The sequence below is a fragment of the Callithrix jacchus genome, chromosome 8 (assembly GCF_049354715.1).
Source record: "Callithrix jacchus isolate 240 chromosome 8, calJac240_pri, whole genome shotgun sequence".
NCBI classification, from domain to species: Eukaryota; Metazoa; Chordata; class Mammalia; order Primates; family Cebidae; genus Callithrix; species Callithrix jacchus.
The window spans coordinates 138,139,727-138,149,933 of NC_133509.1; positions in this window are offsets into that span (position 1 = coordinate 138,139,727).

The window sequence follows — 10,207 nt, forward strand, 5'->3', positions numbered from 1 at the left end:
CATCTCTACCAAAAAATACGGAAATTAGCCAGGCATGGTAGTACGCACCTGTAATCTCAGCTATTCGGGAAGCTGAGCAGGAGAATCACTTGAACCCAGGAGACAAAGGTTACAGTGAGCTGAGATCGCACCACTGCCCTCCAGCCTGAGCAAGAGAGTGAGACCCTGTCTCAAATAAATAAATAACCAACCCACCAACCAAGGGAGACTGACCCAAGCAATTCTTCACAACGTTCTTCAAGGCTTTCCTTGATCGCTCCCAAAAACTGCTGGAAAGTTCTCTACCTTAAGAAAGATGGGAAAATCCATCTACACATTCTTCCTGCCCCCCACACACATGGATGGAGCCTCTCTGAACCCTTCTCAAGCTTTTGACTGTGACCCCACTATGAGAAATATGTTTATGCTGGGTGCAGTGGCTCGCGCCTATAATCCCAGCACTTTGGGAGGCCGAGGTGGGCGGATCACAAGGTCAGGAGTTTGAGACCAGCTTGGCCAATATGATGAAACCCCATCTCTATTAAAAATACAAAAGTTAGCTGGGTGTGGTGGTGGGCACCCGTAGTCCCAGCTTCTCGGGAGGCTGAGGCAGGAGAATTGTTTGAACCTGGGAGGCAGAGGGTGCAGTGAGCTGAGATCGCACCACTGCACTCCAGCCTGGATGACAGAGCGAGACTCCATCTCGAATAAGTAAATATATACATTTGCGTTATTGCCCAGTGCGTGCACATGCACAGGCTCACACATGTACATGCACACACATGCACACGCACAGGCACACACATGTACGTGCACACACATGCACACACAATGCACACACATGTACGTGCACGCACAGGCACACACATGTACATGCACACGCATGCACACACATGCACACATGTACCTGCACACACATGCACAGGCACACACATGTACACGCACACACATGCACGCACACAGGCACACACATGTACGTGCACACACATGCACACGCGCAGGCACACATGTACATGCACACACATGCACAGGCACACATGTACACGCACACACATGCACGTGCACAGGCACATACATGTACGTGTACACACATGCACACGCACAGGCACACATGTACGTGCACACACATGTACACGCGCACACACATGCGCGCACACAGGCACACACGTGTACATGCACACACATGCACACGCATGCATACACTCAAATGTCTTAACACTAAATACTAAGAGACAGTGACAACAGGGAGAGCTTGGAGTCGAATAACAACCCTCATCACGAGGGACCCAGGCATAGATGCGGCAGTCCCTCACCACAGCGTCCGCCCCGGGGACAGCTCTTCTGGGAGAAAGGCCTCAGGGCCGGATGCAGCCTCTGCCTTCCCAGGGCTCAGCCTGGGGGTCAGTGGGAAAAGTCAGAAGGCAAGGAAGCAGGGTCAGCCTCTATTCCTAAATCAAGATGAAACACCGAGCTGGAGAAACCTCTGCCCAAGGCAGGAGACCCTGACCGTTCTGTGGGCTCTGCCCGGAATATCAGGTTTCCAGCCGTCATTCCCAGGATGGTTTCTCCTGCCAGGGTCCCTCTGGCCTCGTCTACAAAATGACCTGTAAGATCACCGCACTGCTAAGCGCAGTCTTTGGGTTCGGAGTTTATAAAGACTATTCTCTCCCTCACTTACTCTACAAATGTTTGTTATATTACCCAAAAAATCAGACGCTGAGCCAGGCTCTAGAGCTTAAAAAGACAAAGCAGCCACAGAGTCTCAGAGCCACAGAGTCTCAGAGCCCAGCACAGGGACACAGGACCCCCCACCCAGCACCCTGCGTGTGGGTCCAGGTGTGCACCTGCGTGTTGGGGACGGGGGTGTGGGCAGGGCACAGGGCTGCAGATGGTGGCCAGGTCACCTGTGCTGCAGGAAAGGCAGCTCCTGCCCTTGACACCTGGTCGTCGAGAGAAGCCTTTCCTCAAGCCGCACTGTGCTGTTGCCTTTTCCCTGCATGGTCCATGGAGGTTGTGATGTTGAGATGAACAGACTCTGAGGACGGAAGTGACAGTGCAGTGCAAAGCAGAGGTCACAGGCGCGAGCTCACGGCTGGGCCCCTCTGGCGGCCATCCCCCAGGAAGTTCCCTCCGTCTGCACTGCCAGGTTCATTCAGCGAATACTATTCTATACACAGCTGACCCAGATTCTCGGCTTGAATTAGGACGTTTCCCAGGCAGTCAAGGGTGTATAGGGATGAATTTCAATGTTGCTTAAAAGCATGAAAGCTTGAAGGCACACTCAGGCCACTCTTCCATGGGGACAATGGCGCTGGCACTATCCGAAGGCCACAGCCCCAAGGCAGCCAGGACCCCTGCCGGCGCCTCTCTCTCTCACGCTCAGGGCTGACTCAAGGAAGCTCTGCAGAAAGAGGTGTTTTAAACTTTAATCAACCTACATTCTTTCCTAGATCTCATGACCTGACTTTCCATCCACAGGGACCTGCAGCGGCAACAGAATCGCCTTCCGTTTGAACCGCAGTGCTGGTCAAACAGTGGCCTGGCCCCCAGAGCAAGAGATGGGAGCATCAGGAAGCAGGGAGGAAGCAGGGATGGATGCACAGGCCAGAGCCACAGTCCCCTTGACCCTCTGTGCTCCCCATGGAGGCAAGGCAAGGGACAGGTCCAGCTGCTCACACTGGGGGAGGGTGGAGGCTGGGGGCGGTGCACCTCCCTCACACCCCCACCCCAGACCCAGAAAGTATCATCTGCCCTGGTCCCAGCTGCAGAGCTCTGAAATCCACGTTCCCCCAGGCTGCCCCCAGCCAGAGGTCTGGCACGGCAAGGATACTGAGGCAGGCCCGTTCCCAGGGGACAGGGGATTTGCCGATGGCATTGTGGGCCCTTTCTCAGGGCCGGACCTGCAGTGCTGACCCACAGTGCTCCCCAGCTGCTTCATGGAGGGTTAACACAGAGACCAGCCACCGATGCCACAGTGCACGCTGCTGCCATTACTCACCCAGCAGTGGCACAGGCTTCCCAGCCAGCACCCCCTGACACCTGGCCCCCAGGTTCCATCCTCCAGGCAGTGACCAGACCAACCCTTGGAAAACATGAATTTGAGGCCAGGCATGGTGTCATCCCAGCACTTGGGAGGCCAAGGTGGGAGGACTGCTCGAGCCCAGGAGTTTGAGATCAACCTGGGCAACACAGTGAGACCCTGTCGCAACAAAAATAGAGGTTTTTTTTTAAGTAAGTTACATTAAATTATTAAAAAGACTTGTGATTGAAAGGCTCACAGAGCACTGAAAAGAAGACCCACACCCACAGACTAAGAGGAAAGACACTGTAAACAGCCAGGACGAACAGGAGAAAGCCGTGTCCACGCAAAGTTGAAGACTAGAAGTTATGAGCACAGGAGTCAGGGCAGCCCGGGGGCCATAGGGTGTGGGTGGCTGGTACGTCCGTGTCTGCTCAGGAGAGCACAGATGTTAATTCGGAAAACAGACAGCATTGAAAAGAAATACGGAAAAAGTGAGAGCAACTGATGTAACAGATTAAAACGGTAGAAACTGGTCCAAATCCATCAACAATCACAATAAAAGAAAGTGGACTGAACCTAACAGTCAAACAACAGACACAGATACAGTGGGCTTTTTAAAATCATGATACACACGGTTTACCAAAGGCACACATTAAAGCCTAAGGACATACAGGGGCAGGAAGCGATGAGGCGGGCGAATGCTCGCCCAGGGAAGGGACTCTGACACGAAGCTCTGTTAGGGATAGAGACGGCCACTAAGTAAGGATCAAAGGTTCAATTCACCCAGGCGAGGAAGCGATTTTTTTTTTTTTTTTTTTTTTTTTTTTGAGACAGAGTCTGGCTCTGTCGCCAGGCTAGAATGCAGTGGTGTGATCTTGGCTCACTGCAACCTCCGCTTCCCAGGTTCAAGCAATTCTCCTGCCTCAGCTTCCCAAGTAGCTGGGACTATAGGCACCAGCCACCACGCACAGCTAGTTTTTTTGTATTTTAGTAGAGACAGAGTTTCACCATGTTGGCCAGGATGGTCTTGATCGCCTGACCTTGTGATCTGCCCGCCACAGCCTCCCAAAGTGCTGGGATTACAGGTGTGAGCCACTGCACCCTGCCCAGCGATTTTAAACCTAAGTGCACCTGATGGAGTGGCCTTGAAAACCATGACATACAGAGAGAAGCAGGCAGAGCACGGATCTCACTGGGAGGTTTCAACATATCCCTCAAAATACTGATCGTTCAGCTAGTAACAGAAAAGCAGCAACAGTTGAGATCTGGAACCCAATCAACAATGTGCATCTAGGGTTGTTTTGCGGCCCATGAAGAACAAAAGCTCAGGGGCCGTGATGGAAATCTGCCACGGACTACCCCAGCCACGAGAAAGGGCCTCCGTGTACTTCAAAGACCAGGTCTTACCCAGCCCATGAGCCCCAACCAGGTGTAGGAAGACAAGATATTCCTAACAAAAGGGAGAGGCTTTTAAAAGGCCTCGCGTGTTTGTTTTGGACAGCATAAAACACCACTAAGTCATTCACAGGCTAAAGAAAAACATCAACGTGGAAATGCCCACATCTAGTCGGCATTCTGGGAGGAAAGTGGCAACGGTAAGTTTTCTAGAATTGCGAAAAGAAAGATACTGGCATCCAGATTGAGAGCCCAGCTCTCGCTCTCCGGAGACTAGGCAGGCTAAACACTCGCTACCAAACGTGAGGCAGAAACAGAACAGCAGGTGGAACCTGCAAGTGTGCCCTGTACATCTTGAGAGTGAGGCCCCCGGCTGCTGAGTGGGACACCGGGCAGCCTGGGGTCAGACGTTTGTTTACACACACACACACACACACACACACACACACGCACACAACATCCACACAAGGAACCGCCCCTCATGCTCTGTTCTCTGCCGTGTGTGGCCTTGATATCTGCTTTTCATGTTGACTGGAGATTGTTGGCCACATTTGCCATGAAAAGATAAGCGGTCTTCGCCACGGGCTCACCCATGGTGCACTGAACTCCCAGCCCAGAGACCCGCCCACATCTGAGAACAGAATCACCGGCCACTTAGAAGGTCCAGCCCAGGCTGGGCACAGCGGCTCATGCCTGTAATCCCAACACTGTGGGAAGCAGAGATGGGAGGATCACTTGAGCCCAGGATTTCAAAACCCACCTGGGCAACATGGTGAAAGCTCATCTCTCCAAAAAGAAATACAAAACTGAGCCAGACATGATGGCCTGCACCTGTGGTCCCAGCTACTCAGGAGGCTGAGGTGGGAGGATCACTTGAGCCCAGGAGGTCAAGGCTGCAGTGAGCTGAGATCAAATTGAACCACTGCACTCCAGCCCGGGAAATACCCTGCCTCAAAAAAAGAAGAAGAAGGTGCAGTCTAGGTGCAACTGAAGCCCACCAGCATCCTTCCAACCATAGCAGTTCAAACTAAAACAAGCCATTGGCCCAATTCTAATTTTGTCATGGGCAAAATGGAAAAACGTCTGGCCCGAGAAGGAAATACCGAATGTTACTCCGGGGTGGATCGTTAAGTCACTCTCCCCATCCGGGGCCAGAGCAGGATCCGTCAGGCCTCAGCATGGTGTGAAATGAGGCCTTTCCTGGAAATGCCATTCATAGAACGTGACAAAACAGTTGTGACATAACAGCTTGGCATTTTGCTGTATACCAATCCAGACAAGATGCTGGGGTGGCCAGCCTGCCCTTTGGAAACGCGGAGCTGGCAGAGGCCGCCCCTGCCCCTTGTACCTGGCCCAGCACTATATTGTCTGCATCGTGGACAGAGACCAATGCTTCCCCTGTGTCCCCTCCTACTCGGAGGGAATCCCAGCCCAGCCAGTGCAGGGGAGATAGGTGTGGCCAAAGAATCGCACTGGCTCCACTCTGTCCTCCTGAGCCTCTGGGCAGTCCCACACTGCCAGGTCGTCTGCCCAGGAGCCTTCACAGGCCCCAGGCCCCTCTCCTTCATCTGCATCCAGGCAGGTGCCTCATGACATCTCTTTGGGTTTCAGGCTGATACTAAATACACGAATCATGGTGCAGAAAGAGTTTCTGGCTCAACAGTAACCAAAGGCACAGAGAGAGAAGGACATGAGGCAGGCACTGCACGGTCCCTCTGTCCTCCACCTCCCCACCCCTACATCCTGTAAGAAGCTCCAGAGTAGCCCCTGAGTACCTCAGGATCCCCTCAAGGACCACAGGGTCCTGGAGGGCAGGGACAGTGGCCAGTTTACCTGGGATTTCCCAACAGGGCCTGGCCTGAGGCTGATGGCGCTCAGAGCCTGCTCTGCATGAGCAAGCCTGCCCATCCCCGTGTCTCCACATCTGCTTGGCTCCCCACCACCAGCCTGACTGGGGCCTCCTTCCTTGGGCTGGCAACCTGCTGACCTCCCCTATTCCCTCCACATGCCTGGCAAGGGGCAGCCCGCCCAGAGTACTCACTGTCCCCAGGGCCATCACTTAGAGCCCTGGGGTGCTCACTTCCACCATGCTTTTTGTTGTTTTTTGCTTGTTTTTGTTTTTCTGAGACAGAGTTTCGCTCTTGTTGCCCAGGCTGGAGTGCAATGGTGCGATCTTGGCTCACCGAAACCTGTACCTCCAGGGTTCAAGTGATTCTCCTGCCTCAGCCTCCTGAGTACCTGGGATTACAGGTGACTGCCACCATGACGAGTTAATTTTGTATTTTTGGTAGAGACAGTTTCACCATGTTGGCCAGGCTGGTCTCGAACCCCCAACTTCAGGTGATCCACCCGCCTTGGCCTCCCAAAGTGCTAGGATGACAGGTGTGAGCCACTGCCCCCCGCCCCCCACGGTTTAAACTCTTCCCCTTCCCATGCCACAGACTCCTTGTGCAGCAAGGCCTGATCACTCCCCAACCTCTGTGCGTCGGACTTGGGCACCCCACCTTCACATCCAGCCTCAGTGGTGCACCTCCTGTCCCGCCTCTGGGCAGGGGCCTTCACAAGCGCTATTCTCTCTGCCTGGAAAGCCTTCCCCTAATTCTCCCATCCAAATACTAACCAGGCCCAACCTTGCTCCGCTTCCAAGATCAGAGGAGATGGGGTGTGCTCAGGGCAGTATGGCCCCATAACCCTGCCTTATTCTGTTCACCTGGCTGCTTCTTGCTCAGCATTTCGGGCTTCATTTAACTGGCAGCCTCCTTACGGAGGTCTCCCCGACCCCCTCCCCTTCCCATTCACCCCAGCCCACTTTGCACATTGCTTCTCTGAATTCAGGGTACTCCTGATTTACCAATCATCACGTTACATCATAACTGTTGGCTTCCTTGGAGGCACAGGGTCAGGCTCCGAGTGGGCGGGGGACGTCTTCAGGGCGTGCTTACCGGATTAACCAAAGGTCGATGCCAATACAGGATATCCCTGTGGGTGAAGATCCCCCTCCGTCAACCCCATCCTGAGAAGACGCCTTCTCTGGCACTTTTGCCCCAGCCGCCCTGACTCTCCCAGGTGGAAAGCAGCTGGTAGCGATATCTGCATGGCTGTGCCAGTTGGAACTTTCACTGTGGAGCCATTTCCTAAATCATGGGGTCCCCATCGCTGATTCTCTCATCACTCCACAGCTGATGGGAACAGGAAACTGCTCTGCGCACACCACTTGTGCAATCTCCGGCCACAAAGAGCCATTCATCTGGCCGAGAGCAGAGGCATACAGGTGAAGGGAGTGGAGGGGCTGCTGAAGATGGATGGTGCTTCGTTTTCTTTGGTCGGTAGAAGAGTGCAGAGAGACCCCTGCTCATTCCAGGAGACTGAAGGAGGGTTTTTGTTTTAAAGGGCTAGGCCTCTAGAAGCAACAGATTATATTGTTCTAGCTGCCTCAGTGGTGTTTGTGTTTTCAAAAGCAACAGCAGGCCGGGTGTGGTGGCCAAGCCGGCATGCTGGCTCACACCTGGAATCCCAGCAGTTTGCAACACCGAGGCAGGCAGATCCCTTGAGCCCAGGAGTTCGAGACCAGCCTGGGCAACACGATGAAACCCTGTTTCTACAAAAGGCACAAAAATTAGCTGGGCATGGTGGGAGGATCACTTGGGCCAAGGAGGTAGAGGCCGCAGTGAGCCTTGATCACGCACTGTACTCCGGCCTGGACAACAGAGCAAGACCTGGTTTCTAAAAAAATATAAAAGTAGAGGCCGGATGTGGTGGCTCCTGCCTGTAATCCCAGCACTTTGGGAGGCTGAGGCGGGCAGATCACCTGAGGTGGGGAGTTCAAGACCAGCGTGACCAACATGGGGAAACCCCATCTCTACTAAAAATACAAAATTAGCTGGGCATGCTGGTGGACACCTATAATCCCAGCTACTCGGGAGGCTGAGGTAGGAGAATTGCTTGAAGCTGGGAGGTAGAGGTTGCAGTGAGCTGAGAACACACCATTGCACTCCAGCCTGGGCAACGAGAGCGAAACCCCGTCTCAAAAGGAAAGAAAAGAAAAGAAAAGAGAGGAAAGAAAGAGAAGAGAAGAGAAAAGAATAGCCATTCATCAGAACAGCCACTCATCCGGGCTCTCCGCCCTCCCACCTGCGCCCTTTACTGGCCAGCTGCCTGGCTCACACACCATCTCTGCCTTCCCCAAGCTACTCTAGAGAGGGCTACCCCACAAAGCTCCCTAAACAAAGTCTGACCATAACAACAGCTACGGATAGCTGCCTCTACTTAGTACTTCAGGTGCTGTGCCAGGAATGCCATAATTGACTCTCCTGGCACTGACACCAACCTGCCCAGATGGGCACCATGACTGCCCCCATCCCACTGCTGAGAAACAGGCACAGAGAGACTAAGTAACTGCTGGGGTCTACCCATCCAGTAAGCAGAGGCGCAGGATTCAGACCCCAGCCCCCCTCACAGCCTTCCAGGGCTCCACCTCGCCTATGGTCTCACCACTGCCACCCACCTGCCCACCTGGCCATCCCTCCCCCAATACTCCTGGCTTCGGTTGGGTTTTCTCCCTCCTTTCCCCTACCTTCCAGGGTCCCTGACCCCAAAAAGCCCTTCCAGGCTCTCCCTAACCCGACGTGCCTCTTCGTCCCTTGAACTCCCAAAGTCTCTTGTGTCACCATAACTCACAGTTAGGGAAGAATTTTGCACGACAAACAGCACATACATTCAAACATGGAACTGAAACAAAACGTTTCCCAGAACGGTACTGCACTGAACTGTTCCTACATGCAAAGCACCCTGACCTAGTGTGTGCTGCTTTCATTTTCAAACTTGCGTTGCTGCACGGGATATACAACACCAAGAGGGAGCCCGAATGCGACGACGGGCCAGGTGGTCATGATGTGTCCAGCGCTCACTCTCGATCTCCGTACATCTCAAGAACTTCGCTTTAGGCTGGCATGCTGACTCGCACTTGTAATCCCAGCACTTTGGGAGGCCGAAGTGGGCAGACTGCTTGAGCCCAGGAGTTCGAGACCAGCCTGGGCAATATAGTGAGACCCCCCCTCCCCTCAATCTCTACAAAAAATAGAAAAATTAGCTGGGTGTCGTGGCCTGTGCCTGTAGTCCCAGCTACTCAGGGGGCTGAGGTGGGAGGATCACCTGAGCCCGGGAGGTCAAGGCTGCAGTGAGCCATGACTGCACCACTGCACTCAGGCCTGGGTGACAGAGCAAGACCCTGTCTCAAAAGAAAAAAAAACAGGAACCAGCCTCACTTAGATAGCACTGCACTACACGGTGCACCATGATTTCCCTTTACTGAGACCCATCACAACCACATATGTCTCCACCGGCCAGGGATGGGCTATATGAGCTCAGAAGAGGCAAATGTTATTTGGGGGTAGTTGGGAACGTGCAGGGCTCCCCCGAGCACACCCTGCCTTACAGGTTGTGTGATTACAAGGAAAAAGTTATTTTGAAGCATAGTGCCAGCGAGCATGACACGTCTGCAGAGGCCCTGCTCGTCCCAGGCCTGCCAGGTCGTGCCCCGGGTTAGAGTTCTACTAACACAATATAAATTCTCACAGTACATGTTAATGACCTGAGAGCCAAAGACAAAAACCTGTCTTGAGATGTATGGAATTTCACAGAAGGCCAACAGCAACAGATACAACAGTGTGCACAACGAATTCCCTAGGCAATTTAATCCGAAGAACCAGATAAAAACATGTCACCGCAATTGAAAAAGGCTCGTAGGCACATAGTGTGCATATCAGAATTTCTGCTGAACACTGAACGTTGAGTTTTGTTGGGAGGTGGCAA